The sequence below is a fragment of the Lissotriton vulgaris genome, chromosome 8 (assembly GCF_964263255.1).
Source record: "Lissotriton vulgaris chromosome 8, aLisVul1.2, whole genome shotgun sequence".
Classification (NCBI taxonomy): domain Eukaryota; kingdom Metazoa; phylum Chordata; class Amphibia; order Caudata; family Salamandridae; genus Lissotriton; species Lissotriton vulgaris.
This window is the reverse complement of record NC_141696.1, coordinates 565569778-565595854: the sequence shown is the minus strand read 5'-3', so window position 1 is coordinate 565595854 and position 26077 is coordinate 565569778. Positions and strand designations below refer to the sequence as shown.

Sequence of the window (26077 nt, the reverse complement as noted above, 5' to 3'; positions counted from 1 at the left end):
AAAGCTCTCCCCGGTATGTTCTATGGTGAAAATTTTTGATGGAGATAGGCAGGTAGAGGAAAACTATGAGATCTTTTGCGGAAATATAAATACTAGGTTAGACCTGGTTGCTCCTCTAAAGAATTATAAGAAAAAGTGCAGACCTTCCGCACCTTGGTACAACGAAACACTCAGATCTTTAAACATGAGTTGTAAGCCAGCAGAGAGAAAAAGGAGAAAGGGATACTCAGAGGAGGATAAAACTGTCTGGAAAGAGGCAATAGCTCACTATAAGAGAGAAATTGGCAAAATAAAAGCACAGTACTTTGCAGACCTGATCTTAAGGTCCTCAAACAGCGCCAGAAGTATCTTCAAAATAGTGGGGGACATCACCAACCCAGAGTGCACAAAAAATAAAATACAACCTTCACTGGATCTCTGTAATAACCTCGCAATCTTTTTCGAGGAAAAGATCACCCATATTCTTGATGGCTTCGGGGCAAGTAGAGGGAAAAGCTGAGGTAGAGGCAATAAAAGCACCTCAGGAAAAGGAAAGAGAAAGCATGGGGGAAAACTCCCATTTCCAAGATCACTTTGAGCGCCCATCCCTTTCTCACCTTCCCTGTTCCCTCCCCTCTACGCTCCATTTATTTTGCCCTCCATGTTATTTAGACAGACTTCCTCTCATCTCTACGGTTGTCTCTTCCCTTGTCCTCACTTTCTCACCTCCCCTACCCCCCATTTCTTTTCTCTCTCCTTTCTCTCCTTTCCTAATGTATTGCTGATTGTTTGATGTAATGTGTAATTGTTGATCTTTTTCTGTTATACTGTTAAACCACATTGTTGCACTTCTTTTCGTCCCTCCTGTTGTCTCCTCCCGCATCCTCCCTCTATTTATGTCTCTCCTTCTCCCCCCTTTCAATGTATTGAGACTGAACTTTTTGTCTAATGCCAGATGGAGCTATCTGGTTTAGCTATAGGGGAGATGGGCCGTGGATTCCCTCCTTGGTCATCACCTGCCCAGTCGGTCTTTAGACAGACTTCTTTCCGTCTCTCCGTATTGTCTCTTCCCTTATCCTCCCTTTCTCACCTCCCCTGCCCCCTCCATTACTTTTCACTCTCCTTTCTCACCTCTCCTAATTGTATTGCCTATTTATTTGGGATGTATTGTGTAATTGTTGAACTTTTTCTGTTACATTGTTGATTTTCTGTTATATTGTCGATTCTCATGTAAAGCGCTCTCATACCTCCGGGTCTAGCCAGCGCTATATAAAACTCTTAAAATAAAAATAAATAAATAAATAAAAGGATTTCAACAGAGTAGCATTATGTATTTCCTCAGGCTCTCCGTTGGACCCATTACCACATAGAATTTGAAAAGGGCTGAGCTTGGAGCTATTTCTATAATCAATCACTGTCCAGCGGGTCAGCGCCGAACTGCTGGAAAACAAGCGATGGTGACACCTTTGCTGAAGAAAGAAACACTGGACCCAGCCTGCCCTAAGAATTATAGACCTATCTCCCTGTTGCCCTACCCAATGAAGATCATAGAGCAGGTGGTCAGTAAGGCACTCCCAGTTTCTGGAAACTAACGATATACTGGAAGACGTGCAATTCGGCTTCTGCCCAGGGCATGGAACGGAGACAGCTCTGGTAACCATGCTGGATGATCTACGAATGCAGACGGACACGGGGCAGTCAGCAATACTGATTCTGCTTGACCTGTCCGCTGCTTTTGACACGGTTAACCATGAGATACTTCTAGCCAGGCTTGAGGGCATAGAGATAGTGGGTACAGCATGGAAATGGTTCCAATTGCACCTCTCCAAAAGACAACAGGCAGTGGCTCTTTTACCGTTTCAATCTGAGTTCACTAACAACCCACATGGTGTTCCTCAGGGGTCTGCCATCAGCCCGATAATATTTAACGTCTATTTGAGACCATTGTTGGCTGACATTAAAGCTCACAACGTTAGCCCTATTAATTACGCAGATGACACCCAGCTCATCCTGTCACTGGGGGGGGACCAATTTACCGCCCTGGAGGATTTCCACACCTGCATGAAGGATGCTTCAGATTGGCTGAGAGAAAATTTCCTTCAATTTAATGCAGACAAGACAGAGATCCTGTGCTGCGCAGCAGGCAAAGTTCCCCGTTTACTACCAAACGATTTCTGGCCTATACCGACCAATATTCCTCTAAGACCTTCAGAGACGGTGCGTAATTTAGGAGTGGTGTTCTACGACAAACTGAGCCTGGAAACCCAGATCAACAAAACTGCTGGATGCTGCTTTGCTCTCATCAGAGTGCTTCGAAAGATCCTACCGATTCTACCCTCACAGGCCAGAGCACTGGTAGTCAGAAGCGTTATCTTGAGTAGATTAGACTACTGTAACGCACTGCTGTAACTCTCCAAAGTACCTAATTGAGAGACCGCAGAGGGTCCAGACAATGGCGGCCAAGCTGGCTTTATCAAGACCAAGACACTCATCCACCTCGCTAACATTGGCAGAGCTACACTGGCTCCCAGTGTCAGAAAGGATTCAGTTTAAATCCCTCTGCCTGTTGTTCAAAGCTCTGCACGGTGTTGGACCTAAACCCATGCAGTACAAATGTGCATGGTATGTCCCCACCCGGAGTTTACGCTCATCCTCGGCCAATCTGGTTAAGGTGCCCAAATTCAGAAAAATAAAATCAGGTGGGAAAGCCTTCAGCATTGCGGCAGCAAAGCTTTGGAATAAACTCCCTACCAATATCAGACAGTCAGTAGATCTGGTGCAGTTTAGAAAAGGAGTCAGAACCTGGCTCTTTCCCAGGGAATGAACCATCCCATAATCAGCCTGCCTTGATTGATCTGCTCACAGCCGTTTATCCATCTACGGCTGATTTGAGCACATGTTTGACAGCGTCAGGATACCCTTTGGGCGACAGTGGCTTTACAAGTGCTTAATACAATACAATACAATGCAATTGAGGGTGTGAGTGCCAAGTTGTCAAGACCCCTTGCTTTATTTTGGATTAATGGTAAGAAAGTTGAACTAATGGAAGATTGTGGATCGATTTACACCATTATTCCAAAGTGTATGTTTCTGGAGAATTGGATGGATGGTGAATTGTTACCCAAGGACATTCAACCGTGTTGTTACCAAGGTTAAACCTTACATTTGGTGATCTATATGGAAGCTGATATACAGTTTGAAAATAGAGAAACCGAGGGAAAGGTGTATGTAGCGGAAGATGGACCACCAATATTAGGCTGGGTACACCAATATGATTTAAACATCATAATCAACCCCAAGGCGGAGCAACAAGTGATGGTGGTTAATGATATATCTTTTACAGATGTCCTGGAGGAAGCACAAGAGGTGTTTAAGGAGGGGTTAGGTCTCCTCAAGGGGCATGCCTTTAGCCGCATCATTGCTGCAGCAATTCCCGTGCTGTGCTGCAATTTTAAAAATCCCACGTTATGTGACAAGGTCAACTCGTCACACGCACAGCGCAGGTAACGCCCATGACGAGCTGACCTTGTCACACGCATCGAAGGGGTTAAAATTTTACAAAACCCCATGCTGTTTCTGTTCAGCACAAAGGAAAGAGGATTCCTTTGATTGCTTGTGCTGCTGTGAAGGAGTTTCTGGAAGAAATGCTTACTAATGGTGGGATTGAACCTGTGGAGGCCTCTAGTTGGGTGTCTCCAGTCGGTATTACAGAAAAATGGAATGGCCGGTACAGGTTCTATGTGGATTTAAGATTACTCAACCAGAATGTGGTAGTGGATACCTTTCCATTACCCAATAACAATTAATTAATTTTAGCCTTGGGTAGTGGTAGGTATTTCTCAAAACTTGATTTGAGAAATGCCTATCATCAAGTTAAGTTGCATGAAGATTCCAAGTCTCTTACCTCTTTCATCACGATGCAGTGAACGTTCCGATTCACACTTATGTCATTTGGTCTTTGTTCTGCCACTAGTGCATTTCAAAGAATGATGAGTGAAGTATTCAAGGGCATGAAGAACATCTTGTATTTCCAAGATGAAATGTTGATCTTTCGTGATACTATTCAGCAACACAATTTGGTTCTCAGACAGGTGTACACAAGTTAAAGGATGCAGGGTTGACTCTACGTCGAGAAAAGTGCATATTTTAGGTCTAACAGGTGGATTACTTAGGCTACAACATCACTGTGGATGGACTCGAGCATACAGAGAATCTGTTGAGAGCTATCAAATTGGCCCCAGCTCCTGTGGACAAGGATATGTTAAGATCGTTATCGGAACTCATTGAGTATTATGCCAAGTTTATTGAGGGACTCTCAGACAAGACAGACTGGTTAAGAGCTTTGTTAAAGAAAGGTGTTGCTTATGATTGGGGGTTAAAGCAACAACAGTGTTTTGATTCTGCCAAGGAGGAAATTTGCAATGCTGGGATTTTAGTTCCTTTTGATACGAAGTAAGTTCAAATGAATACTTACAGTAGATGCAAGCTCTACTGGTATAGGGCCACTCTTATAACAAGTACATGTGAAAGGTGAGAGAACTGTAGCCTTTGCTTCCTGCGCTCTGAGCATTTCGAAATGATTCAGTCATGGAGCACGAGGGGTTAGCTGCTACTGGGAGAGCAGAATATTTCAGGACCTATTTAAGGGGAACAACATTTCTTATATGCACAGACCACAAACCATAATTAAGGTCTTACTGGCAGGGGGGCAAGTAATGGTTCAACAAGATTGGCGAGGTTTGCAGCTAGGCTTCAAGAGTTTTTCTATGTTATTGAGCATATCCATGGGTGGAAGAACTGCCAAGCAGATTGTTTGTCAAGATTTTTCTTATATTGGCAATTAGTGGCTGGCCCTGCTGTTTTGGCTAAAGAAAAGGAGGGTGCTGTGGCAACTGTACATGATGTGTTGGAGTTAGAAACGTTATATGCTATTACCAAGACAGAATGGGTTAAGGAGATTACTTTGGATCCAGTACTCTTTGAAATCAAACTTTTATTAATGCTAGGTGGTAGGAGAGAAAGCACAGTATCTGTTTTTTTCAGACCTTATTTGAAAATTCTTGATGAATCGTCATTTAGTGATGACTTGGTTCTGATGAGAGGTGAACGTTTGTACCTCCTTAGGGCCATCTCTACGTTGATAGGTACGGCACATGAGGGGCATCTAGAACAATTTAAAACTAAGAAAACATTGAGAGAGAGTTGTTGGTGGCCTGGCGTGGATGAACTGGTGGATAATTGGGTTGAGGATTGCGTAGTGTGCAAGGAGGGTGAAAAGAGATTGAGTCAAATAAGACATGGGACACATAACTAGCAATAGCAGTCCTTTCTGCCTAAATTTTATTAACCACATGAATGAATTGAGATGTGACTTGAGGTATGCCATGGTGGATGTTTATTCCAAGTTACTCATTGTCAAATTTATGAAAGAGATTACCACCAAAGCCACCATTCTTGTATTGAAGAAAAGTTTCATGGAAGAAGGTGTACCCAATTTTATCATAACAGTCAATGGAACCCGATTAGTCTCTAGAAAGATGCGTGCTTTTTTTGAGTCTTGTGTGATTGTGCATAATTGCTTTTCCTTTTACAACCCAGAAGGAAATAGTATTATAGATAGAGCAAACACATTAGTCAAAGGCTCTATCCAAATGGCTGTTGCAGGTGGACACAATATTGGTAGCATGATGTTAGACATGGTTTCTGCTTATCGCACTAACGTTCATGAAACTACTCAAAAGTCCCCTTTTGAACTCATGAGGGGAAAAGTAGCTAGCACTAAGTTACATCCGGCGTGGATGAGGGATAAGCATTATCTGATACTAAGATAGAAAAACGTATTCAGTCAAACAATAGGAAGTTAGGTAACTCACGCCTCCAGGTTGGTCAGGTGATTGGGCCAAAAGTCGTTGTCGCCGGAGAGGAGGGGGTTGTCAAAGTGCAGGGGGGCTATTTAGTGTCAAGCAGATTCAACGTTTCTCAGTACTGTTGGGAAATGGAGAAGATTGGAAAAATAGGTGTGTGGCTTTATATCAGAGAGGTGGTCTTAGTTGAAGTGGTGAGGAGCAAGATGAAAGCGCTTTCATGCTTATGAGCGATAGGGATTTGAATGTTTCTCAGGCGCAGACCAGTGTTGCCTCAGCTTGGAGCACTGGTGATGCTCGGGGTGCGAGTTCCAACTGAAGAAAGAAATGTTGCTTCGAGAAATCAAAGATTGCGGAGACCACCTGTTTATTTGAGGGATTTTGTTCAATAATGTGATGAAAATGTTGTATGGTCAATTCCTATGCTTAGGAGTATGTGTTGTCTCTCTTTTGCCAGTATTTTTATCTTTTATTTATTTTCTAGTTTTTGTTTTGTCACATGCTTGGTTGCCTTTGGAAGGGGGAAGATCTGTTGTAATCTTGTATCTATATATGTCCCATGCGCAGAATGATGTAAGGGTATGTGGAGTGTTGGAGCAGCCGACGTTCTGCACCCTTTGTATGGAGCAGGAATTCTGATCTAGTCAGTTAGTGAAAGGCAGGCTTTGGGGTGCCACTCTCCTTTTAGCAGGTGACCATTTTTAAAGAATAAACCTTCTTCTACTCACCTGATGCTTGTGGTGATTCCTTGGAGGGTGCAAGTTTTTCTTACTCATATGAGGGTTTGGAAGTGGCATCCCCTCCTAATTACATTTCGCAATGAGATGTACCATAGTTTGGCACTGGTGTTGCGGTTGCAAAATATTGAAAAGTTACCTCAAAGGAGATGGTAATTCATTTGCAAAGGGGAAACTGTACTGATTAGACAGTTTCCCCTTTGGGATTTGTGTTGGCCTTGGGAGGGAAGAGAAGAGAAGAGAAGGCAAGCAGTGATGCATGGGAACCCTGCCAGTTCTCCCACTGTTTTAACAAATAGAAGCCTTTTTTTTAGTAGCACCAGTTCCTTAAAGGACCATAGCCTACTTAAAAAAAAAAAGTTGCCAGTTTGAGAATGCGAGTACCGGGATGGTAGTCTGCTGTTTTCTGTAGGCCACGTTCCTTGTGTCCTTAGCCAAAGACACTGGATTGCCAATATGATGTGCCTATTTAATCTTCATTAGTAAATTTGATCTGCGACCCGCTCCGACTGGACACTTAAATACATGACACATTCGTTCAGTTTTCCTTCCTGTGACCACTTGCCAAAATGGGCCGACAGCCTGCCACCAGGACTATGCAGATTGTGCCAACTGGTCAAGGAAAGTATTATTCACCCATTATGCACCTGCACTTTCCTAGTAAATGACTGCAGACTATGCCTTCGATACGATTTTGATTCCTAAGGAGTCAGAACTTGCGCCTATGTTTTTGCATGGGAGAATTTGCTCATGTAACTCACCACATGTTTTATCAAATTGATGAACACTGTGGAGAGAGACAGCTGACCGCTACATCTGACACTAGAGAATCTTCGGCCAGCACAAAAGATAATAATGGCGCAGAGAAGCCACAATGTGTTCTGCTGGTCGGGGACGTTCGCACCCTCAAACCTCTCCATAGCAACTGGCAACATGCAAACACGTTTCCTCAGCAATGGTTTGCACGCATTGTAGATTAAGGGAGCGTCGTCAGCTACTTACACTCCTGTGAATTGACTTGACTCTTCTGTTTCTTGGTACTGTTGTTTTTAATGACCTGGTTTCAAGCCCCTATAGGAGTAGATCGTTTTAAAGGCAGTCCTCTATGGTGCCTCTGGTAACAGCTGGACTGCAAATTATGTTGATTTGAATTTATGGATTGATTTAGACCTCGTCAAAAATCAACATATAAAATATGTACAAAATCAGTACGGTGATTACATATAGTGATTCATATTCATAACTTCTTTTAAATAACGGTAACAAATGATTTTATAAATGTATACAAGTCATAACATACAAATTCATTTGGAGGGGATTTAATCAAATCCGTCAGATCATTAATACTGAATAGATTATATCTAAAACATATTGGTTTTATAAATCGGCGCCAAGCTGCTACCAAGACTTTATTTGGGTAGATATATGATGCATACACAATTCGTGTTCGCCTCCTCTTCATAAATGGCAAGTTTCCAACTTATAACTTGTGTTATTCAAGTGTTTGGTGTATGCTTTTTATGGTAGGATCCTTAAATGAATCATTATTTTGCATCGTCTAACGCCATGGTCTAGTATAAATCTCAAGTATTTTTGATCGGTCTTATATTCGAGATTAGCAGGAAAGGGCCTATAGTGAGCTAATTGTGACCAATGTGTAAAATCGAGGTCAAAACTCAGTCTCGAAGTAATTTTTTTTCAGAAAAAACATCAGAAGTACAGGTGACCAAGACTGCAAGAAGGCGATAGAGCATTAAAAGTGTGCTAAACCTATCGTAAGGTTTTTGTTAAAATTGAGTTGTGTTGTACTGACCTGTAAAGTTTCTTGCATTAGAATAGCTCTCAAGGAACCTTGCAGTAGATTGTTTGCCCATCTGATTATATTTGCCAGAGACTTGTGTAGGCAATGAGTACTGTAAGCTCAAGGCATAAGGCTTGTACCAGTATAGCTTGGCTAGTTGGCGAATTCTGTTTTATCTAAATTGACAGTAACTGAATTTTTCCCATTTTGCTCATTGCTAAATGAGAAGTATACTTAGGTGGTCATTTAGCCGCAATCCTTGCTTTTTAATCATGTCTAATGGTATGGTTTTATGTAGCGATTTAAAAAAAAAAATCTTTTTATTAACATAATCAAAAGAAAAAGCCTCCGCACCCGAAGGCCCACAACCTCATTGATTTCTTCAAAGACGCTACGGAGAAGAAGCTCCGAAATTCCAGTCCCGCACCGGGGTCAGGAATCTATAGGGAGCCTCCGTACCGAGGACCCAATACCTGGTCAGCTTAACACATTTCATACCTACACACGAGATGTAACTGTACATGAGGCAACTCCTCATATTTACACATGAGTAACTCGCGCATAGACTGAAGAAAGGCTAAGCAACCTTTGTTACTAACTTCTAACCGGAGTCATTTACTGAATTAACCACAAGGCATTTGGCCTGAGGCACACTAACAGCAACGCACAGATAAGATCAAGAACCGTGCGTGCTCACCTGGTCCTGAGCGGGGCCGGGTTGGAAGTATCACCGGCCTAGCGACCTAGAGCGCTTCACCTCAACCTTCTCAGCCCTGGTGAGTCGCGGAATTATTACATTCCCATGACGAAACACGTGTCGGCTGGCAATCAAGATTATTAAATGAAGATTTAACCACAAGGACATTGGTGTTTCTCTAACAGCTATAATTTGGTTTTGTGTGTCTATTATGGCAGAAATTCTACACTCTTGTATTCCGGGTGTGTGCAATAGGCATCCAATTGGTATCTCTCCCTGTGCATTCACCAATCTATGTCCTCCATCCACTTCCCGATCTGGGGTGCATGGCTAGCGCCCCACAACTGAGCAATATTACGCTTAGCAATCATACAAGCCAGGGTCACCCACTGTTTCCCATGTGAGTTCAGGTCTGTAGGTTCCCAAACATTCAGGACACATCGTCGGGTCTCCAGCGCTATCTCCACCCCCAACACCTCTCGGAACCTGTCATGGACTTTAACCCAATAGCCCTGTATTACAGCGCTTATGTAGCGATTTTAATAAACTGTAATAAGTTCTACAACAGTTGGGCATCATTTGAGCGAGTAACAGATGATTTGATGCTCTTTCTTATATCTTTCATTTTTGCACCATACATCTTGATCTGAATGTTTTAAGGGGACCAAAACCAGAATGTAGCCACTGCATAACATTATTTTCATAAAACCCACACGCCATTGTTCTATGTGTGAGGTATTCACTGATTCAGAATTAGCAATATGAAGACTTATTATATTTGGTTTTTGTGAGTTATGTTATAATGTTGGTACGTCGAGGTTTATTTCAGCAAATGAATTGCCATAGATAGTGCGTTTTTTAACTTCAAATGCACAGAGAGAAAATGGCATTTTCGAGAAATCGAGCCAGCAAGCTCTTATTTTTCTGATGTTTTTCAGGATGTGGCTTTTTTACTCAAAACTGTCAGGCAAAAAAAAAGCGTCTAGCTGAATAACCATTTACCAGGGTTGCTTTCTTTTATCAGTGAGCTGTGGTCTTTTCAAATCCTGTTTGCAGTCCTAGAAAGTACTCAGCCACTTTCACGAAAATGTGTGTACTCCTACACAACAGACCAGAAGTTCCAATGTACCCGGCTAAATTAATTCCCCTTTCTCTCATGATGATTCTCTGCTGCTATTGTGTGTAGGTAGATTTTGTACAGGGACTTTTGAAGAAACGAAACTTAAAGAGTAGTACGGTCATATCGTTTTTTTCCATTGGCCTGTGTAACTACTGATCCGAAAGGCGACCCCTTCTTTTCATGTAAAAATTTCTATTTTAAGTGGGATAGTCAATTCAAAATCAAAGTAAGCATATTATTAGTCCGAGCTCCCCACCCACAGGAGTGCACGGTGCATTATCACCGACCTTGAGGGCTTGGCAGCCCTCAGAGCCCCCACACTGCACCTCGTGACAGCACTCTCGGCACCACGTGACAGCCCTCCAAACACCGCATGACAGCCCTCCCGGCACCACATGACAGCCTTCCTTCCCCCAAGCGCACCCACCACACATCCCACCCATCTAAATCGTGTCCCACTCCCCAGGCACCATCCCAGTGAGGATAGGAAGCCAGGACCTTAGGAAAGTGGCGTAACAATAGCCCCCACGGTGCAGTGGCCCCCATCTTCATGGGTCCCCCACCTGCACTGTGAACGGGCCCCTGGCTGGGTCTGGACCGTGGGGGGGGAGGGGTCACATAATGTGCTGTTTTCCAAGGGTGTAAGGCTCACAAGAGTATTTTATTTACGTTCACATAAAATTTGCTATACCCGTTTGTGGCGTACTGCACTTTCTGGATTGTTGAGTAAGTAGGTACACCGTATGTGTCATTTATATAGGGCTTCGTAGCACTGACGAAGGCAGGGATCACTTCAGATTTCCATCTGGTTCCTGGTTGGGCTTTGAGTGTTTGGCTGAAAGAGTGTTGGTTGTAGTTTGGCCTATATGGGAAATGTCAGGTCTAGTGCTTGAGGTTTGAAACTAGGGTAGACGCGTTGTGAAATACGCCAAAGTGCATAAGCAAGTCTGTTTCAGGGTGTAACGGCAATACACCTGTAGTAACTTACCCTACTTTGAGCAGATTGTTATCTATGCTGGTAGCTGTTGATGGTGTCCCTATAATCCACAAATTAGAATATTGTTGCCCCAATTACAAATTGTGCTTAGTGGAATTATCCGGTGTAAAACACAAGCCCGAAAAAGAGGGCTATATAAATTGGATTAGGAACGGCTTCAATGCAGCCCTGGCCGTACCTGTCCCTGTGCTTAGAGCAGGAGGTAAGTGGATGCGTTAAAACCCCACAAAATTGAGAATTGTATGCAGAATTTTTTCTTGGTAAATTCAGGTTTGCACAGACATTCGCTCTACCGTGAGGTTGAACTTGTAACAGGAGTATGTATATATGTACAGAAAAACCAGTCATTAATGGAAATTCCGGCCACCTGGAATTTCCACACATTTACTCCTTAATTTTAATTGGGCGTATATTGGGTCACACATGGTTATGAGAAAGAACAGCAGCACACCATTAACTTTAGGTCCATCCAGCAACATTATGGACTCAAAACTGTACGGCATTGAGAACCACTAGTAGAATTGTGACCTTTCTGACAAGGGGAGACAATAAAACACACACTAGAATATAGCAGACCTTGGAGTAGTAGAGACCCCACAGAATAAGTGCTGGTTGGAAACTTCGTTGTAACCTACCCTCATGATATCCCTTTTAGCAGGACACAATGGCCTAACCTAGCAAAATGGCATGCTTCGTTATAGGATCTGCTCCTCACCTAGCAAAATGTTCAGTATTGACTTGGTGGGTTACAATGATGGAGCTCTTTAATAAGATCTTTTTGTATATACAGGGGTTTGTTTGTAATGTTGACTACAATCTTTGTGAGCTTGGATTCTGAGTTTCAGCTAATAAAATTGCCTAATGGTGGACTTTAAACTGTTTATTTGTCTCCTATGGTTAGACTTAAAGAATACATGCACGGTGATGGCCAGGTGATTGGTCACCCCTCATATCCTCAGGATGACATGTTGCAGCCATCAACTATGAGCCCCACCAGAACTCTGTAGTTCATCTGTACCAAAGACACCATCAAACTACCCTCTCCTACACTAACTCTGCCTTGCCCTAGCTAGTATTTGGTAGTTGCGTTCTGTTGAGACAGAGAAGTCCTACGCATGGTGATGGATGTGTACCCCTACTCTGAGTGACCTCAACTGCAATGATGTCTGGATCGCTAGTGCAGATTTTTGTTGTCATAGGTGAACACGGATCATGCATGTGCTCCATGACATAGGCCCGTCTCACAGATTGCAGACTTGTTGAACTGGTAGGGACACCCAAAGCGCTACCCTCATAGTGGTGAAAGGCTACTGCCTTTGTCAGAAGTTAAGCAGCACAGGTGTGATGGTGGCAGCATACTTTGTAGTGATCAATAGAAGTGAACACGCCTTTTTACCTGTGTCACTGGAGTGAGGCTAGCATGCTCACTCGTGTAAAGTCTCACTGCTGTGTGCTTAACTCAACCTTGGCCTACACCAGGTTAGTATGCAGTGCTGTGCAGTGCATGAGTGTTATATACATGTGCTGGGTGTATGTGTTCCTGTGAATGGTATAATACATGGAAAATTCTGGGTTCAATTTTGGGAGACCCAGGGCTGACTGGAGAAGCATGAGGAGGTAAAGGAATCCCTCCCAGACAGATCTGTACGTTGCTGAACTCCTGTAAGCTGGGTATGACACACCAAAGGAAGAAAGAGCCAGGCTCTTCAGCAGACTTCAAAGGCCTCTCTTTGATTCATAGAGCGGTCACTGGAAAGTGCCTAGGCACATCTCAGGATGGAGTTGGGGCTGTTAAGAGAATCTTGAAGACTGGGGCTGATGCCCTGGAGTAACTTTTAATACGCATATCACTGTGGCTGACATCCAGTTTGAACCTCTAGTCACTTAGTCACACCCATGGCCTGTGTTGTGGGGCTATCTGATTTCAAGTCGCTCCTGCTGTGACAGACTTCTTTCTGGAGGAAGGGTAGAGCAGAGGAGAGGGTATTGCAAAAAGGAACCCACCCCCTGTATAAACTTCAAAGACTCCCACCCTAAAAGACATTTGTGTCTCTGAATGGACTATAAGAAGGGGAGCTCGAAGCACCCAAATTGCCAACTGGCAAGCAGCCAGTAAGGTTGTGCAAGGAGGAGAAGCTCTGCAAGACTTGTGCCTGTGACCAGGACTGGAGGCTCAGGTCTGCTAGTGTCCCAGCTGTGTGAGCTTACACCACCCAGGAAATTCAAGACCACCTGTCCCTGGAGCATCAGTGCCTAGCTGCTTGTGAAAACCTGTGTGCTCTTGTTGTACGGTACAACAGGGCCCGGGCACAAGTCTCCATTTTAGTTACACGTCAAAACGTGACATCTTTTCTAATGCTGACTTTTTACATGCCTTGCACTTACATGATAATATACTTAGAAATTATTCTGCATGCAGTATATTTCTTAGTGCACATGTTATCATGTTGTTTGTACACTCTGTCCAAAGCTAGGAAAATTGAATGAGATGTCCTCTCATTTGGTTGTCATGTTGAAACCGCTCTGAGTATCAAGACAATCACATCAGCACTGCACCTTACACACAGTGTATTTGGAACAATGCTTTTATTAAATAAACCACCACTGAGCCATGTTCGTCAGAGAAGCACTTCTGCAGATTATCCTGGAATGCTGTGCACCGTGATGCAACCCTGCTGACTCGAACCTTCATCCTGCATAGGATGGTAGACTGCTCTAAACCAAATTGGCTTCCTGATACATCATGCATAGGTATAGGGGTTTCGTTACCCCAACAGACCTGGCAGGGCGTACTCCCACTATGCTCTCCCTAGTGTAGGTAGTATTAGTTTGGAGTATAAATCATAATCATAATCACACTGTATTGTTATAATGGTTGAACTGTTTATTGTTTTCACCATTCTTGTAATGCTAGTTACCATGCTTTATTTAATCCTACTACTAATTACAACTCACACTTTTTACACAAGAATACACTTGTTTCAATTAATGTTTGAAAAACCAATTTGTATCTTTCTTGTGTCTCCTTTGGGCATGCCTGAGTAATAACGAAAGGATAAATGTGTTTCCACAATTTCCTTGAGGAATAAGAGTGGTCATGCTCTGAGGTTGCAGATACCACCTGATACGGTGGAAGGGTATGGGTTCGGACTGGGCACTGTGAGCTGGCTAGGAATTGGGCCAACATACTCTGATGATTTGTGAGGACTCAGTCCCATATTCTGATGGTTATGCTGTCCGGATACACTGCCCTACTTAATACATAGAAACTGTATGACACTCTGTGAAGAAGCAGAGAGCGTTGGAAAGAGCGAGGTCCAGTGGGATTGGATCTCTGGTGATTGGATCTCTGAGGCGAGGTGTGAAGAGACGACTACTGCACTTATCGGGTTGTGGCCGTGTGCAGAGTGAAGTCTGAGATGCTGTATGCCAGGTGGGGTCACTTGGAAGTTTACTGCTGCACCGATCAGGCTATAGCCCTTGTGCGGAGTGAAATTGACAACCCTGTATACCAGAAGATTGCTGCTGTGCTCATCGCCCTGTATGTGAAGCAAGCACTGGGACCCCATATACCAGGTTGGGCCACTGTGAAAAAGGCAATGAGCGTGGTCTGGCCAATATTAGTATCGAGAGGAAGAGTCCCCCGTGGTAACCCAGACGGGCCTGAGCCCAACTGAGGATCTGCACAAGGAGCGTTAAATATTGCCTCCCCCCCCTGCATCTGTGAGGAGAATCCAAGGAATAGTACTGGCAGTAACACATGTGAGGAACTCAAGGACACCCAACCGCTGCCCCTGCAGGGCTGTGTTTGCGATACTCATGAGATACTCATAGGAGACAGCTGCTGCATGCTTCACACCCACAAGGGGAGGTCATGGTGACTCCAGTCTTGCAGGACCTGCTGGTGCGGCTGAGACTGATTGACAGGCTAGAAGACTCGAGGGCAACTTGCCAGCCATATAGTGCTTTGCGCTGGAACACGTTTGACATTAACTAGAGTAGGTGTGGGACTTCTGAGACTCCGACTATTAGTGGGTCTTAACCTGAATGTTGCCTATAGTGAAGGGGGAATAACCACTACCTCTACAAGAAGGGAGTGATACTCAGGAACCTGCCTATTGAAACACTAGAGCCCTGACATTGGGGGACTGAGTGTATTGTTTGTGAATATTGGCTGTGAATTTTACTGTGTTGGTATATAAATACTCCTTTTTTCAGAAAAGTAACTATTTGACTGGTCAATCATTTATTGCTGCCATTGAATGTATTTTGAGTTGTGAGTCTGTGTTCACAAAATCACCTCCCCCCAGTCGCCACTCTCCAAACCCTCCCCCTGCCGGGGAAGCCTCGTACAACTCAACCTGCGCTACCACTGAGAGTCAAGAAGCTTCCCTTGTAAATTTGTGGTCATGTTAAGGCCCCATAAACCTGATGTATAGCCAAACAGATGTGTATGTATACACAGCACACACACATGCAGTGTGCCACTCAGTCATGACACACACACAGTTCAGCGCACAAGTGAGACGTGCATGGCTTACCCTACTCTAAAAGACATAGTCAAGCACCATGGAAGACATGCCAGGATACCCCCCTTTGTGAAACTCTGTTGATATTCAGTTTCAAAATGGTTAGTGCAGAAATTGCTATTAATGGTTTCTTCCTAGGCAAAAGAGACCTTGCTGGAGTGTGCCATTTGGATAATTTTATATGTTGTCCCCACAAGAGATCTTAAGGGGTCATATTTTGGATGAAATGCCACGTTTATATTGTTTTTCTGGATCAAAGGTGTTTGTGTTGCTGATTGTCCTTGTGTTTTTTGAGTCGAGAGTGCCATCGCTTGTAGTTGTGCACTGAGAAGGAGCTTCAGCTTATTCCTGTTCTTCTGGAGAAAGAATGAGAAGGAACACTGTTGTTCGTGATGTAAGGCTCCTCTGTGTGTAGAATTTGAAATTGAATTGTCAAAAGTTGGTCCAGTTGGATGGATTGTTCTGTGGACAATGCTGAGCTCTTTGTATCAGAATCTACTTACTACAGGATGCCAGTAATGTGGTCACCCTGGTTCAGGCTAAGAACGTGCCTTACGACAGCCCAAATATTCCTATATCTGATGTTTTTTTTTATATTCAAATTTTATTGATTTTTAACTCATGAATCAAATCAGCAGGTACCCGGAAATCAATAAGTCAAGTACAATCCTGTAGTCATTGCATCCCCCAAGCACGAACCCCAAAACACATACACAGACAGTATAAGGCGTCAGGCTACTCGAAACCCTCAACATTACCCAACCATTTCCCCCACACGTTACAATACTTTTTGCCACACCCCTTGACCATGTACAGGGCTTTCTCCTGGGTCGCGCACCAGCCTGTGTCATTCCTTGGTAGTTAAAACAAAACCCAACAACAAAAATAACAACATAGGGAAAACAACCTTCCCAAATTCCCCCCCACCCCCCACCCTACACTTTGGGAACAACCAAACTAAAACGCTTGGGAATGGGGAAGCATGGAGGACCCCTCCTCTTGCCCGGATGTGTTCTGGCAAGTCCATCGGGAAAAACAAGAAACATCTGAGTTATAGTGCAGTCTCCGGCCACGGAGCCAGGCCCGGCGGGCAGAGACCAGTTTAAGCCAGGTTCTTTGGGAGCATTGGGCTGTGTGATAATTCCGTGTCTGGGAGATCAATCGCAGGAGACCGGGGTGAGGAACCCCTGCCACCCAGGCGACCAGAGGAGCCAGAGCGCCCCCCCCAGTCGAGGGTCCCTCAGCGAGCATGATCGACTGTTGTGAGTGGCCCGGCGGGGAATCTGAGTGGGCCCTCCTCTGCCCATGGCGCCTGCGGGAACGGTTGCGCTGAGGCTTAGGAGCACCTGGACCTCCGCTCCTCCCAATCCCGGTGTACGGCCTTAAGCCCACAGAGGGCGCTCCTCCGTTGCCCAGGTCCAGGCCTCCGTCGGGTTGTAGAAGAACAATGTTGTGTTTGCGAACACCACACGCAGGCGAGCCAGGAAGTGGAGCCGATACTGAATGTTAAGTGCCCGCAACTTTTGCTTGACCTCCCCAAAAGAGCAGCGCTGGCTCTGGACCTCACGGGTGTAGTCTGGGAAGATCATGATGGGGGAGTTTTCAGGATGGAGCCGCTGCTGCTTGTGAGCTTCAGACAGGATAGCATTGCGATCTTTAAAATTAAGGGCACACATTATGATAGGGCGAGGAGGTGCACCCGGCGCCGGCCTGGGGGCCAAGGATCGGTGGGCCCGCTCAATCGCGAAACAAGGAGTAAGAGAGCCCCCAGGGACCCATGACTTCAACCACTTTTCCAGGAAGTCCACCGTCCGGCCCTGCTCCACACCCTCTGGATATCCCACTAGGTGGAGGTTGTTGCGGTGGGACCTATTTTCTGCGCCCCCGCCCGACGGTGCAACTCCTGAGTGTGCGACTGGAGGCGGGCCACCTACCCCTTGAGCTGTTGGACATCATCTTCCACAGTGGAGATGCAGGTTTCAGTCTCTTTAGTCCGGGCAGTTGTGTTGCGGAGGTCGTGCCAGATGAGTCGTGTCCACTCGCACTTCTGCAATCTTACCCTTCACCGAGGTCTAGGATGCGTGGATGGCCTGTAGGATGGTGGCCAAATCCGCAGACGGAGGAGCTTCCTGCTCGGCCACACCCCCGGTTGCCCCTACATCCGAGGTGGTGAATCGGTCCATTTTTGTCTGGGTGGCAGGGGTCCTCGCCGACCTATCCGTTCTGCCCATGGCGGACCCTGGGGAGTCACTGAATCCCAAAGTCTCCATGACTGAACCTCACGGTGGGATGCTGACAGAGTGACTCAGGTTGACCAGGGGCAGGCAAAGGCAAGCAGCCGGCGCGAAGACCAGGGGCGGACCAAGTTACCTCCCAAAACGTACGGCCAGCGGAGAAGGAGAAAACAGGAGAAGGGTCTTGATCCAGATGTGTACACGGGCCCTCTCCACCAAATCCACAAAGCGATCCGCCGGGGCGGCAGCCCAGCCTAAACCTGGACGGTCGGGACAGCAGCGGGTCCAGGGCCAGAGCATTGACACAAGCAAACGTCCCCGGGGCCGCAGCAGTGACCAATGACCCAGGACAGGCCCAAGGAGAGGACCCGAGGACCACTCAAATCCAGCCCCACAAAACCACTATCGCAACCCCCTAGGGTCACCGTCACCCGAAACGGCGGTCGAAGCACTCCCGCACACACCTTGGGCCAGAGTTGGAAATTCTAGCAAGTCGTGCCTCCACAACCACCCCTCGCCGACTTGCATCTACGCCGCTACCCGACCACGGTAGCCGAGCATGGCACTCCCCCACTCACCAGGCTGGTGGGGGGAAAGAATAGAGACAATCCCCAGTGCACCGGCACCCGATATGACGGCCGATCCCCCTCGCAGACACCTCTCCCGCACCCCCGCCAAGCTGCACTCCTCATCTTCACGCGTCAGTAGAACGGGGGCAGAAAAGCTCACTGAAACCGCCTCGTCAGCTGGGGTCTCCTGGACCGACAGTTCCAACAAATCAAATCAAGCGGGCCGCCACTGCAGGGTTCCATGACACCCGCACGAGGGGCGGGGGGTCGATAAACCAGGGCGTCTGAGTCCACGGCAGGCTGGGCCCAAGGAAGGCAGCGCGGCCAGGAGATCTCAAGGCCACCTCAGTTGCAGGTCTAGATGGAGACTTCAGCAGTGGATCTCCACGTTGGCCGCGGGGCAGGGGAGCACAGAGCCCGTCTCCCAACGAGTCCAGAGCACTAGGAGGAAGGGAGAGGCAAGGGGCAGTGAGCCGTCGTCTGCTCGAGGTCAGAGAGTAGGGCAAAGACCAATGCAGTCCACTGGGTCGCCACTTGGGGCGTCATCACCAGGTCACCGCAGCGGACCATAGACATCCACCAGGAAGGAGCCACGGGGTTTCACAAATGCGGCGCAGAAGGAAGGCCCCCCAAGGGGAGGATGGGGGCCGGTGAAGAGAGGCTGCCTGTCTTCGCCGCCCGATCCAACGGCCGATTCCCGGCACAAATGCCCTAGGTCAGTGCTCGTACCTTGAGCGGTTCCCAGGTCAGGGTGCACTTTTCTTCAGGTGGGCGCTCCGTCGCGGCCCAGCCCAGCCAGCATCCAGCAGGCCCCACCGCAGAATGGCTCCCAGTCGTGCAGCGCGCGGTGCCCAGGGTCTCGGAGGAAAAGGGAGGGGGGCAGGTGAGGAGAGGCCACACGCCCCTGCCGCCCGATCCAGCGGCCAAACCTCACCACCCGTGCAGAGACACACAAGGCCACCACACCACCTCCGAGCCACTCCGCGGCGGGCAGTTCTCACCTCTCGTCCCGTCGCATACAGACCGCAACCCAGCTCCAGGCCCTGGGCAGACACCAGGTTGTCGCGGCACTCAGCGGACGTCTGCCAGATCACGGCCTTACAAAGGGGGTCGCGGAATGCCGAGCTCCAATTCTCGGCAGGATTACAGATTCTTTTCCACCTCTGCATTAAAGCTGATCCTAATGGCCATGGTCCTGTCAAAAATTGACTATGGCAACATTATTTACAATGGAGCCCCTGCTTACGCTCTGCAGCGCCTGCAGTTGGTACAGAACCAGGCTGCCCGCCTGGTCTTTGGCTTATCCAGGTCCCATCATTCGACCCCAATGCTCAGGAGCCTACACTGGCTCCCTATAAAACAACGAGCTAGGTTTAAGTTAGGGTGTCTAACCTTCCAAGTAAGAGCGGGCACTGCCCCTGCCTTCATCAACTCTGCAATTTCTCCCTATGTTCCCTCTAGGGACCTCCGCTCCTCTAGCCTGGCCTTACTAACTACGCCACGGTTTAAGAAGAAGCGGGTAGGGGGGCAGAAGTTTGCTGTACTTGCACCTACCTTTTGGAATGACCTCCCTCTATCATTAAGACTCGCCTCCTCCTATATGGAGTTTCGGAGGTCACTAAAAACGCTACTATTCCAGCAGGCCTTTGGTAATTAGTTTTCTTCTTGCTCTCACTCAGGGACCTCACCAGCGCCATGAAACTGACTCAGTGTACGTGCGCTTTATAAGTGTTTTTAAATTCAAATTCAAATACAGCCAGAGGCAGACTTCTGTTGCATGCGCTGGGGCACCCCAGACCATTCGGTTGTTTGCGCCAGTCCCGATATATGCAGCAGTGAAGGCCGACATCTTCGATCCAATCAGCCCGGGACAAGGAGGCGAGATATGGGGCCGGGGGGACCGCGATTTCGGTTGCAGCACCACAGCCGGGCTCAGGATTACGTTGGCTACAGTTCAGTGATATTTAGGGATTTTGATGGTGGTGGATGAAGAGCGGATAACGAAGGGGTCTGGAGCATTTCTAAAGTGCGACCCCCATCTTGACTCTCTTGGCCAAGCCCCCATATCTGATGATTTTTACTCTTTAAAAATAATCTGGGTGTTGTTGGCTTAGTTGTGTTAGGTAAGTGTGGAAGAGTCGATGAGCTCATGGCGTGGGGACAAGTAAACATTGAAGAGAAGAAGTGTAATAGTTGAGCCTTTAAATTTATGTTCTAATTGTGAGATATGACTGCATCCATTTTAGAGCTGTGCCCTGAATTTCTGTGTCATTTAGTCTTTCAATTAGAATTTGGTGAGCCATAGTATCAAAAGCTACTGTTTGCACCATGCAGTGTTCAATAGTACTTGCTTAAAATAAAGGTGTTTGAAACTCAAAAAAAAAGCTACTGTTTGGTTAATCAAGTCTTCAGTGCTTTTAATTATTTTCTTTTTACTTGGCAAAGAAGAGAAAAAAAGAATTAACCAGCGAATGGTACACATTTGATTCACAGATCATTTCATCATGACATCAGTCAATCATTAAATCCCTTCCACTATACCTCAACCACACGAAGAAGAATGAAAAATAAGAGAAGAAGAGGGCCAAACACTAAACATGCAGAGAGTGATTCACAAAGCTCGCTTCTGTGACAAATTACCTCATAAACTAGTCACGAACATGTTCAATCCAGTTTGTGATAGGCACCTAAATTTGTTTTAAGCACTTTCTTTCTGTTGCCTTTTATAATAGACAATTCCAACCCTCTTCTATCAGAGAACCAATTCTACAAATTAGGGGAGATAGGGTCCAGCTACTGCAGTTTTTTTCATTAAAAAATATCAGTCTGGCAGTCTACTGTGCTTTTGAGTTCTTCCCAGATTGCAGTTAATGCTGATCCAGTCCCTTTTTAGGTCTCGGCATCGAGACCTATTGTCGCCGAGTTGCTCCTCAAGGGAGATAGACTGGTGCACGAGTGGACCAGGCTCTGTGGACGCGCTTACCAGGCCTGCCGAAGGCAGCACACATACAGACACGCAAACGCACCCACACACACACACACACACACACACACACTCACACACACGCACACACACACGCACGCACCCTCCCTCTCTGCCTACTCCCTCTCTGCCGCCCCCCTCTTTCGCTCCACAGTGGGTCAGTCACGGCAGCGGGCAGACTCGGTGTCTTCTCCGGCGATCTTCAGCGGATGTGCACGCCCACGCTGCATCTCGTACGCGCCCACCACGCTGTTTCGCGCCCGTTGATCCTCAGCTTGTTTGGATTGGGGGTGTTTTTTCTCTTCTTTCTTGTTTTCGTTCTCTCCTCTTCGCATTGGCTGGAATTTTATCTTCCAGCCAATGGGAAGAGGAGAGAACGAAAACCACGCCCCCGAATCCCAGGATGCTCCTCCTGAATGTTGAGGTCTGTATCTGGTGTCTGCAGAACTGACGGACACACAGTTGTTTTGTCTTCATATTCTGGAACGCATTTCCTTGTATGTTTCATTTCGGTGTTTTTCTGGGTTGTTTTCGCATTGCTGTGTGCTTCAGTGCGTCATCTTTCGATTGAGTCACCAGGCAAAGCGAAACTTCAGGGAAGAGAGGCTCAGAGAGAGGGGCAGGGAGTGGGGGGGTCAAGATACACGACAGGCGCCCTTTGTCATGACAAGTGTTTACATCCCTGCGGGCGGTATGGAAATGTTGAGTGAGACGCAGGTTTCGATCTTCGGCCCTGTTCGATGGAAAGAGAGAATGGATATTTAAAAAGACACATCAGATCGCCTGGCTGTCTCTGGGGCACAGAGGGGGCCGGGTCCTTCGAATGAGGGGGGCTGCAGAACTGTGCTAATTCACCACTAGTACTTTTTGAGTTCCAGAGTAGCGTGCTGCTCGCCGAAAAGTGCTTCTACGCCTCTCCAAGGGTAGTAAGCGCTATCTAAATGCAATTACACAGCAGCGTGTGTTGATGGTTTCAAGGACCGCTGTGGGCGCGGCCCTCAAAGACAAGGCTGGGGGCTAAGCAGGAACCATGACAGGGAATTCTGGGTGAGTCAGAAGGAAAACCGGGGGTTAAACTGGAAATAAATTCACTGGGTGATAGTGAGTGGGCCGCCCTACAGTTTGTGTTGCCATAAAAGTAAATGCGCAGCTAACTCCGCAACACTGCCTCCTCCCTGACCTGTGTGCAGACTCACTCAGCAGTATTACCTCCTCTATTTCACAGATATACTACATTCTTACAAAAGATTGTTTTATTTTTTGAAGTTGAACATACCACGAACTGGCCTGAAGGCATTAGTGCGCTTTACATACACTAAGTGACATTTTATACTCTTTTCTTTAGGCATGGGGAGATTAAGTGAGTTGCCCAGGATCACAGGATGTTGAGCTGACGCTGAGACTCGAACTAGTTCCCCAGTTCCAAGGACAGCCACGGTTCTCCCAAGCGGTTTTTTAAAGGGGCAGGTCCTGTCCGTTACTGAGTACCTGCGCATATTTAAAAAGACACATCAGATCGCCTGGCTGTCTCTGGGGCACGAGGGGGCCGGGTCCTTTGAACGAGGGAGGCTGCAGAACTGTGCTAATTCACCACTAGTACTTTTTGAGTTCAAGAGTAGCGTGCTGCTCGCCGAAAAGTGCTTTGACGCCTCTCCAAGGGTAGTAAGCGCTATCTAAATGCAATTACAATTACACACCACCCAGTGTTGATGGTTTCAAGGACCGCTGTGGGCACGGCCCTTAAAGACAATGCTGGGGGCTAAGCAGGAACCATGACAGGGCACTCTGGGTGAGTCCGAAGGAAAACCCGGGGTTACGCTGGAAACAAATTCACTGGGTGAGAGTGAGTGGGCCGCCCTAGAGTTTGTGTTGCCATAAAAGTAAATGTGCAGCTAACGCTGCAACACTGCCCCCTCCCTGACCTGTGTCCAGACTCACTCAGCAGTAATACCTCCTCTATTGCACCGATATACTGCATTCTTACAAAAGATTGTTTTATTTTTTGAAGTTGATCATACCACGAACTGGCCTGAAGGCATTAGTGCGCGTTACATACACTAAGTGACATTTTATACTCTTTTCTTTAGGCATGGGGAGATTAAGTGAGTTGCCCAGGATCACAGGATGTTGAGCTGACGCCGAGACTCGAACTGGTTCCCCAGTTCCAAGGACAGCCATGGTTCTCCCAAGCGGTGTTTAAAGGGCCTGGTCCTGTCCGGTACTGAGTACCTGCGCATCTTTCATGTGAAAGGGAGAGTACCTGCACTCTTCATAGTGAGCGCCTAGACTTCTACGCACTGCTACACTGCATTTACATTTAATGGGGAGTGCCGGTACTTCTCAGGAGCAAACAGGAGCTCTAAAGAGTGAGTACCTTCACTTCTCAGGAACAAACAGGTGCTCGGAAGAGTGAGTACCTGCACTTCTCATGAGCATACAGGAGCTCGAAAGAGTGAGTACCGGCACTTCTCAAGAGCAAAAAGGAGCTTCAAGGAGTGAGTACCTACTATATTTGGTTTTTCCACTTAAAGCCCTGCTCCTAACCAACCCTGCGTTTGGCAGGGAACCGCAGGACAGCCCATCTCTTTTCAATTATCACGTCAGAAGTCTGACAAGCACCGCCAAGGACAGCCACAATGTAAACCAAGGGATGCAGACATTGCTTTATAGAGCCAGGCATTCATGCTGTGGTCAATTAATTGTCAAACTCGCACGTTCACGTCATCGAAAAGCTCATATGCTCAATTAAATCTGCAATAATGTATAGCTTTTGTGAGCGCCTAGAAGCAGCGGTCTCTCCTGAAGGTTTGAGAGCTAGATTAAAGCAACAATTACAATAAATGTCACCGCACATGTAAATACAGAACTACCACCGAGATGTCATTTTCGCCCATTGCACATCACGTGCGCTGTGTTACACTTCAAGCTATCCTGGAGTTGTAAATGAAAGCTGCTCAAATGAAGTAATCCAGGAGAGGGAGTCTGTTTCCCGGTTTTTGTTTCACCCACAGAGGGACAACACGGCCTCTCTGAGGAGGAGAGAGAAACGGTCACTGACCCTGCGAATGATTCAACCCCTGTGGCTCATCCTGTCAGCACTGCTTATGAGGTCACAGGGATAAAAGGGCAGCACATGATACAACAAGAACATGGTAGGACAAACTTTAAAATGTGCGCTTTTAGCTGAAAATTAGTAAATACAAACTCTGCAAATTTTTAAAGAGATGGAGGGGCAGGGTTTCAAGCCCCATGCAGCACTTTTGCGCTGCCGTTGCGTCACTTTAGTGCCAAAGCAGCAGTATAAACAATGTGCCATGTTGTGGCTAATTTACAACGTAACGCATCGAGGGAGATGCGTCCTGTGTAAAGCCCTGCACCACATTATACCTGGATCAAACCCAGATCTTTTGACTGGGTGTGAGTGTTTGATTGGTTCAGATGCTCCGTCCATCACCACCCCCTTTTGTACCACATTATACCTGCATCAGGTATGATGTATACAGGGTGGGCGTTCCCACGCAGGTAAAGCCTCGTAAAAGTGACGCAGTGAAATTTACGAGATTTCACTGCGCCACTTCTAGGACACCACTGCTTCAAAACCTTACGGCTGCTTGAAGCAGGCGTAAGGAGTGACGCAGCCCAATAAGTATAGGTCTCCCAGAGCATTGCTGAAGTTGCGTCATGCTTGCGACACGACTCCAGCAATGAGTGACTTTTGCGCCAACAGATGCGTGACGCATCTGTCAATCCATGTGCCATGGTGCGCCGCATTGTAAATGCAACGCATCTATGGTGGCGTAGGTTTTTTTTGGCATTGGCACAAGTAAACTGACGCATCTCTGCTATAACGCAGAGATGTGTCAGTTTCTTGTAAATCTTCTCCAGAGTGTTTGTTACTGCTCAGGTAAGAGTCTGAGACCAATTTATAGAAAAAAAGGTAATTTAAAAGTATTTTTTAAGACCAAGAACAAAATACTAAGGTAAGTACTTTAGGAGTTAGAATTTTTCAAAGTTCGGAAAATATATAATTTTGGTCATATAAGAAAGTAGTCCTTTTGGCAGGGTTAGCCCCCACTTTTTGCCTGACTCTGAATGCAACTTTGACTGAATGAGCATTGGGTCCCTGGTAATCAAGTTCCCATGGCCCGAACACTTCTTGACATAGTGCAGGTAGGACCCCCCAATGCCTGGCCAAACCCAAGTTCGCTTCTCTCCCTGCAGCGCCCATGCTTTATATTACACAGAAAATGGTTTTTCACAAATTGAAATGGAACTGTTGCTTGCAGGTGATTTTTTTACTTCATAACTTGAGAAATGTAATCACCCAAACCTGTGTGTGTGTGTGTGTGGGGCTCTGTGTGTGTGTGGGGGGGGGGGGGCTCTGTGTGTGTGTGTGTGGGGGGGCTCTGTGTGTGTGTGGGGGGGGGCTCTCTGTGTGTGTGTGTGTGGGGGGGGCTCTGTATGTGTGTGGGGGGCTCTGTATGTGTGTGGGGGGCTCTGTGTGTGTGTGGGGGGCTCTGTGTGTGTGTGTGTGGGACTCTGTGTGTGCGTGGGGCTCTGTGTGTGT

At 46.7% G+C, this 26077-nt stretch overlaps 1 protein-coding gene across 1 annotated transcript in view; it reads left to right on the top strand.

Moving 5' to 3' along the window:
- UBAC2 (UBA domain containing 2) overlaps positions 1-26077 on the top strand; it is an 873507-nt gene that overhangs the window by 510860 nt on the left and 336570 nt on the right. The window lies entirely within an intron of this gene.